Source organism: Sinocyclocheilus rhinocerous, unplaced genomic scaffold (genome assembly GCF_001515625.1).
Source record: "Sinocyclocheilus rhinocerous isolate Xijiao unplaced genomic scaffold, SAMN03320098_v1.1 scaffold657, whole genome shotgun sequence".
NCBI lineage: Eukaryota > Metazoa > Chordata > Actinopteri > Cypriniformes > Cyprinidae > Sinocyclocheilus > Sinocyclocheilus rhinocerous.
In genome coordinates this window covers 85080-93591 of record NW_015648616.1, presented here as the reverse complement: position 1 = coordinate 93591, position 8512 = coordinate 85080, and the positions used below count along the sequence as shown (strand labels likewise).

Sequence of the window (8512 nt, the reverse complement as noted above, 5' to 3'; positions counted from 1 at the left end):
TTGTTTGAATTGATTTGAACCCTTACCAAAGGTCGGCTGTGTCTTTTGAGGTTTAACTCTGCACTCTCCCTTCCTAGCCTTTGGAAATGAGATTTTGAAGAGAGGTACACCTTCCTCCGTTTCGGCCTGTGGTCGGTCCGCATTTTCATTATAATGCATAGCAGCCAGGTAGAGTCTGTAAGTACAAGACAAAACGTGTTAATATTGACAGATATTTTAGGCTAGTATAGAGTAAACAAACTTTCTTTTACCTGCACATCATTCCAATAAAGGGAAAGACAACATTCTTTGGGGCAAAACGAAGGATGACGGCATGGAAAGCCTCCAACGATGAAGTTTGGTGGTGGGGGCTCAGTTTTCCAACATCCTTCAGCGTTCTTTTGTTTGTCAGCAACTTCTCCAACTTGTTGAAAGCTAGAGTATCTGCAGACAATAAGAAAATATCATTAGAAAACAATACAGTACAGAATATTACAACGATGATCTCTGGTCAATTTCTGAAAGTGACTAAATAACTGTGTAGTTGTCTGTTTACTGTTTTGACATTTAGCCTGTATATTGATTAAATACCTGCTTGGAGCCATTTACTCTTGTCAGTTGTCTTGCGGATCGCATGCTCGCACTTGGGGTAAAGAGGATCCTCATGTGTATGGACATCTCGAACATGGTTCAGGATCGCGGTCCACTTTGCAATTCTCTCTGGCTCGGAGGTTGAGCCAGCTGCAGTCCAGTATATGTGGTTGTTGATGCTTTTCATCCACTTCTTGAGTTTCTCACAGTCTTTCTGCTTACTGATTGCTTCCAGTTTCTTTGAAATTCCTTACAGTGAAAGCAAAATACATTCCACTTAGTTAAGATACTCATAAACTGAGTGATTACTCTATTGTAGCATTTCATAATCAATTTCAAAGCATTTGTTACCATTTACTCATAGTGTCACAATTTCAAAGTAAGGACAAGTCTTTTCACCAAATGGGATATTTACGCAAGCTTCAAAAAAATCTAACATCAGGTCCTTCTGACCAAAAGGATATCACTAACAACTCAAAGAAAGGAAAAGGCTGGAGCAAAACTGATAGATTTTGTATGGTATAATGGACTATGGACGTCAATCAGCTCCATATTGGCACTGACAATATACCTTTTGCCATGTGCCAGACATCGTAGTAATGGGTTATGTTTCTCTCCCTGAGGAACTTCTGTACTTGTGGATGACGATCAGTGACAATGCAATCAAGGTTGACGCCACGTGACTCCAGTAATACTAGACTCCTTGCCAGGCCCTCTTTTTCCATGTGGCAGCTACCACCAACCTCGTTGCTCTGTTAACACAGAAAAACTATATATTAACATAAAATGCATTATAGACTTTGCTTTTAAAATTATAACCAATAACCCCTTTACAAAATCAATTTTGACAACTCACCTGAACCAACTGAATGTCCACAACGGTGTTAGTATGGAGATCCATCATTGTATAACTGCCATACTTTGCAGAGTGGCCTGTTTTTGTTCAAATAGTTACATTAGTAATCAATATTCAATACTTTGGTATTATGTCTAGCATTTTATTTAGGTCACTCCTTTTAACTTCAAACAATATCTAACCCCTGTATAAACTACACTATTTCAGTAAAGTATCAATACCTGGAGAGTCAGCTCTCATGTCACCACCAACTATCACTTTTTCCTTCTGACTTAGCCACTGCAGATTCACATCCTGTGTGACTTTCCAGTGGTGAATAACTGCCGGTTCAATGAAAGCTCTGGCATGGCGTCAAAATGTTTCATACCTAAACAACTGTAGCTTCATTGCCTTGAAGACCTGTTGGTGTGGGGGGATAAATAATAAATGTAATTTGATCTAAATTTAAGTAATTCACAGTCAAAGTAACTACAGTTGCACATCATTTACCTTTTCGATTTGTATGAAAGATGCACCACTCAGGTACACGGCGGCAGAAAGGTGCAGATTTCCAGATGGCACGCTCCCAAGGATAGGCTGGCTATTCCAGTGTCTTCTAAATGTGCAATGGGGGCACCACTGCTTCACAGACAGGAATGTCCCCAGCCTTTGGGTCCTCACATCACATGCCCGCGTGCAGACTGGACATACATTAAACAACTCCATGATGCAGTTCTCGTACACTATGTACTTTTTGCTGTTGTGGGTGGGAGTGGATGAATCTTCTCTATATCAAACCACAAAGAAAGGAAAATTAATTTTGAGTTAAACAGATTGAGCTTTCATCTGGACTGTAATTTAAACCATCACCCTGTTTGCAGCTGGTTTAATAATATTTATGCACATAAACAATCCTAAAAGTAATGCTATAAACAACAACAGTCTCACTGAGACTAATTCTTTATGTTAGAATGCGAGCCATGAGCCACACATATATCTTCACACTCAGTAACTTACGACATAAGTGTAGAGTCTAACGATGCTGTGATGGAGTCAGCAGGATCATAAGTGGAATCCTATCCCTTTGAAGCTTCCACTAAAGAGCTGTCCTCCAATGTATTATCCTCCAGCTGTTCATTGAGGTCTAGACGAGGTCTTTTGGGTGGTCTGTTTAAAGGTGTCGATGACAGGCACAAAGGGTCTGCATTGGATGTCCCAACACCGAAATCTTTACAGGAGACATTTGCCTGGACACCTGTGGCCAAAATTAACTTTACTAAGGAAAGTCTAATGAAACAACACATAATGAAAGCAAAGAGAAATGCCAGAATACGTACTAACTGTGTGTATTCACACACATACTTGATGCTATCTACCTTTACATTAGCAACAGTAACTGGGCTGTTAGCTGTTAGCTGCAGAGCTAATGTTAAAGCCACATTCTAAGGATAACAAGCTAGGTAACCATATACAGTAAAGCAACAAAATTGTATAGCGTTAGTTGACTTACTTGTCCGAGGTTTGTAGCTGAGCCAAGGAGAGTTGGTACTGATCCAGACTTTATTTTCAGACGTTCAGCAAGGCCAGCTCTGTATTGGCCCAAGTTGAGGAAACAGTCGTCGGTGAAATGTTTGGCGCAGACATACAAAACTTTGGGAAGTTGTGTCGGCGCATTACCAGAGAAAATAAAATTAACCCACTGTTTCTTCATAGGCTCGGATGAAGGAACTAAAAAAATACTTCGGTGTTCATTTGTACATCCAAACACTGAGCAACTGCCATGCTTCGCATAAAGTGTAACCGAGAAAATAAAATTAACCCACTGTTTCTTCATAGGCTCGGATGAAGGAATTAAAAATACTTTGGTGTTCATTTGTACATCCAAAGACTGAGCAACTGCCATGCTTCGCTCGTTTGCAAGCCATGATGTCTCTCGAGGAAAAAAAATATTGCGCTCGCCTCGCACGGTAGTAGCTCATTTTCTCATGGGCGGGCCAAATTCTCTGGGCGGGAAAAGCAGAGAAAGGGGAGAGAAAATAAAATTAACCCACTGTTTCTTCATAGGCTCGGATGAAGGAACTAAAAAAATACTTCGGTGTTCATTTGTACATCCAAACACTGAGCAACTGCCATGCTTCGCTCGTTTGCAAGCCATGATGTCTCTCGAGGAAAAAAAAAATATTGCACTCGCCTGGCACTGTAGTAGCTCATTTTCTCATGGGCGGGCAAAGCAGAGAAAGGGGAGGTAACCTTTCCCCGTATGACGACATAAAGGGAAGATTCCAGATTGGGCCATCTGAGCTTTCATTTTCTCAAAGGTGAAGCAGGATACCCAGGGCTCGGTTTACACCTATCGCCATTTCTAGCCACTGGGGGACCATAGGCAGGCTAGGGGAACTCATATTAATGTTAAAAAACCTCATAAAGTGAAATTTTCATGCCATGGGACCTTTAAGAGAAGGGATTTCGACCTTCATGAAAGTTGCTTCATTCCTTTCCTGTTTGTTGTTAACAGCTTGGCAGTAACGAAGGGGAAGCGAGTCTTCCGGAGAAGGGCGCTACTGAGACCACATACTGCCCATAGGGAGGTATCATGTGGAGACACTGATATGGACTGACCCAGGCCTGGGGCAGCACTACATATGGAATGGGTCTCTGAGGCAGGTCCTACCTAGGAGTAGGGAGAAACGGCTGTCAGCAGAGGCTGTCAAAGGGAAGACATGGGTTCAACAAGAGGGAAACCTTACCGTGGAAGAATACACATATGGGATCGCCCACATGGAATCAAGCCATATGGACGGCTAGCCCAGTAAAGCGGCTGACCGGAAACCCGGGCAAGCTAACACTGATACTGGGCCTGGCGTCAAACTGCTCCGCCCAGTCTGACTGCCAGGGGTGCTGGAAGATACTCAACCAGGGTTCACCGTCTGGGGAACTTACTGGAAGAGCAAAAGGTGCTCGCATCCCCGGGTGAGGGGGAATGCCGCAGCAAGCGTGACACCGGCCAGCTCTTCCCGCCACTTACCTGTTACCCAACACACTGGAAGAAACCGGCTCAATGCGAAGACTGTAAAATCTTGTGAAGGTGTTCAGTGTCACCCAGCCCGCAGCTCTACAGATGTCTACCAGAGAGGTGCCATGCTCCAGCGCATAGGAGGAGGCAACACTCCATGTGGAGTGAGCCCTTACCCCCGGGGGGATGGCTCGCCTTGGGATTGGTAGGCCAAGGCGATGACATCCACTATCCAGTGGGCCAACCTCTGCTTGGAGACAGCCTTCCCTTTCTGCTGACCTCCATAGCAGACAAAAAGCTGCTCAGAGCCTCTGACGCTCTGGGTGAGGTCCACGTATATGTGCAACGCTCTTAAGGGACACAGCAACGCCAAGGCTGGATCTGCCTTCTCCGAAGGCAGTCCTTGCAGGTTCACAACCTGATCGCAAAAGGGCGTGGTGGGAGCCTTAGGCACATATCCAGGCCGGGGTCTCAGGACAACGTGAGAGTAGGCCGGCCTGAACACAAGGCACTCTTCGCTCACCGAAAATGCTTGGAGGTCCCCGACCCTCTTGATGGAAGTGAGCGCGTGAGATCATGCTTTCCCAGGGACCGGCAGTCCACTGCATCGTGATGTGCTGCGATAGCAGCCCACATACACTTTCAAAGTGGAGGGTGACAGCCTATGCTCCAACCTTTCTTGCAGGAAAGAACACCAGTTCATTAACAGACTCCACTTCAGAGCATAGGCTTGCCTCGTCGAGGGAGCTCTAGCCTGAGTGATCGTTTTTACCACCGCGGTGGCAGATCACTTAAGTCTGCCGGGTCCCGTCCAGGAGCCACACATGGAGGTCCCAGAGATCTGGACGCGGGTGCCATATGGTGCCGAGCCCCTGAGAAAGGAGGTCCTTCCTCAGAGGGATCCGCCAGGGAGGGACTGTCGCAAGGACCATGAGTCCCAAAAACCAGGTCCGGGTGGGCCAGTAAGGCACAAACAGCAAGACCTGTTCCTCATCCTCCCTGACCTTGCACAGTGTCTGTGCGAGAAGGCTCACTGGGGGAAACGCATACTTGCATAGAGCCTGAGGTCAGCTGTGTGCCAGTGCATCTGTGCCGAGGGGGGCCTCGGTCAGGGAGTAATACAGCTGGCAGTGGGAGGACTCATGGGAAGCAAACAGGTCTACCTGGGCTTCCCCAAATGGACTCCAGATCAGCCGGATCTTCTCGGGATGGAGTCGCCATTATCTGGGGAACGTGCTTCGTGAGAGCGCGTCGGCAGCATGATTGAGCTCCCCTGGAATGTGGACGGCGCACAGCGACTTGAGCCGCATCTAACTCCAGAGGAGGAGATGACAGGCGAGCTGTGACATGCGACGTGATTGTAGACCACCCTGCTGGTTGATGTACGAGACAGCCGCAGTGTTGTCCGTGCGGACCAACATGTGCTTGTCTTGCAGCAATGGCCAGAACTGCCACAAAGCCAGATGCACTGCCAACAGCTCTAGGCAGTTGATATGCCAAAGCAGTCGAGGCCCTGTCCAGAGCCCCGAGGGCTGCCTTCCCGTTGCATGTAGCGCCCCAACCCATACTGGAGGCATCCGTTGTGACAACGACATGCCGGAACACTTGTTCTAAGGGCACCCCGGCCCGTAGAAAAGCAAGGTCTGTCCAGGGGCTGAATAGGCGGCGACACTCCGGTGTGATTATCACACGAAGTGTACCGCGACGCCATGCCCATCTCGGGACTCACTCTGAAAGTGTTTCAGAGAAACCACGTTCCTGCCTCTGAAGGAACTCAGGCAGTTCAGCACTGACTGGGCGTGCTCGTTGGTGAGAAGCGCTGTCATACTCACTGAGTCTAACTCCATACAGAGAAAAGAGATCTTCTGCACAAGGGAGAGCTTGCTCTTTTCCCAGTTGACCTGAAGCCCCAACTGGCTGAGGTGCCGGAGCACCAGGTCCCTGTGATCGCACAACTGCTCTCGTGACCGGGCCATGATGAGCCAGTCGTCGAGGTAGTTGAGGATCCTGATGCCCACTTCCCATAACGGGGCAAGGGCGCCCTCCGCGACCTTCGTAAAGACACGGGGGGACAGGGACAGCCCGAAGGGGAGGACCCTGTACTGCCATGCCCGACCCTCGAACGCAAACCGTAGGAACGTCCTGTGTCGAGGAAGAATCGAGACATGAAAGTAAGCATCCTTCAGGTCGACCGCTGCAAACCAATCCTGGGGCTGGATGCATCTGATGATGTGCTTCTGCATCAACATCTTGAATGGAAGCTTGAAAAGGGCCCGATTCAAGACTCGCAGATCCAGGATTGCCTTTCTTGGGCACGATGAAGTAAGGGCTGTAAAACCCTGACTTCATCTCGGCTGGAGGGACAGGCTTGATTGCGTCCTTCGCCAGTAGGACAGCAATCTCGTCGCACAGGACAGGGGCATCTCGAGCTGCCACCGAAGTCTCGAGAACGCAGCTGAACCTGGGGGGTCTCCTGGCGAACTAAATCGCGTGTCGAACTGTCCGAACGAGCCAGCGGGACAGGTTGGGCAGCGCGAGCAACGCTTCCAAGCTCCGTGTGAGTGGCACCGAAGGTGGGAAGTCATGCTGGATGGCACAGAAGGACTGGCCAGAGATGCGTGGAGAGGCAGCGCGTCTCCGAGCCGCGATCTCTTGGCTGTACTAGCCATAGGGGGCATCGTGGGCGAGAGTGAGGAGGCAGCGCGTCGCTCACTGTCAGCCCATGAACCTGATAACCCGGAGGAAAAGGAAACTGCTCTGGCCGTTGGAACAGCGGCGGAACAGAAACAAAACGGAACAAAGGATTCTCCGCCCGGCCCTCTTCCGGGGGAAGGAGTGGCGCTGTTCTCGCCATCTCCTGAAAAAGAGCAGCTTCCCACATCTCCGGGTTGCCCGTGTCAGGGCCGCTTTGTCGTCTGGAGGGCGCCGCAGTCCTCCGAGAGGCATGACGCACCGGCCTCGACGGTGTCTCAGCATGGGGCGGAGGCGCTCTTGAGGACGCAGGGGGGCGAAATCACTCGGGAGCCGCACGGGACATTCGCTGCGGGAGGAGTGAGAGGTCTGCGGGGATGTGCCCGGCAGAGAAGCTCTCACTGTGACCCTCAGATCTCCCAGAGCTCTAGCCGGCGGTCCCCTGCTCGTGACAGGGAAACCGGGATGGGTAGAGACAGAGGGTGCCGCTCCGTTCCCCGTGAGGAGAGAGAGCCGAGACCGCAGCGAAGCCATGCTCATACGCTCGCAATGAATGCATGAGTCATTCACGAACGCAGCTTCAGCGTGTTGAATGCCCACGCTCGTGGCCGTCAACAGAGGACAGGTAACGACCGCAACCAAGAAAACACGGACGGAACGGCATCTTTAAAAAGATGCGAGCCGTCTGTGATGAGAAACTGCTCTTATAGTTGAAGCACCGAGGGGAATCGCTGAATCAACAGGGACACCGCTGTTTGTGCCGTCACGCCAACCAGGAACATCTTATTTCTTCCAGTCAGAACGAAAAGGCTTTGTGGAGAAGAAATCATTCACCCACTCGGCTCCAAAGCAAAAATCTGATGATTGGATGCACCTGTCGCCTATTTATACCCGTATGCATGTGGAGTGGCTCAGGTATGCAAAATCCACTAGCCAAAATTCATTAGCGTTTTCTCTGAAAGTCAGAGCAGATTAGGGCTCTCAAGTAAACCCCCTATTGTATATCGTCACGACATAACTCATTCACCGACAATGTTCACCGACAGATAGGGAACTTGTGAAATAATCTGAATTGTGAGGTATTTTTTTATTCTGTGGTGGAAATGGGATTCTATATATTACATTTACATGGGATTCTATATATATACATTTGAACTTTCTTTTCATCAAAGGCTTTGTGGAGAAGAAATCATTCACCCACTCGGCTCCAAAGCAAAAATCTGATGATTGGATGCACCTGTCGCCTATTTATACCCGTATGCACGTAGAGTGGCTCAGGTATGCAAAATCCACTAGCCAAAATTCATTGGCGTTTTCTCTGAAAGTCAGAGCAGATTAGGGCTCTCAAGTAAACCCCCTATTGTATATCGTCACGACATAACTCATTCACCGACAATGTTCAC

At 48.7% G+C, this 8512-nt stretch overlaps 1 pseudogene; it reads right to left on the bottom strand.

Moving 5' to 3' along the window:
- Window positions 1-2630, bottom strand: part of LOC107710006 (uncharacterized) — a 5568-nt pseudogene extending 2938 nt beyond the window's left edge.
- Window positions 2631-8512: the final 5882 nt, after the last annotated feature.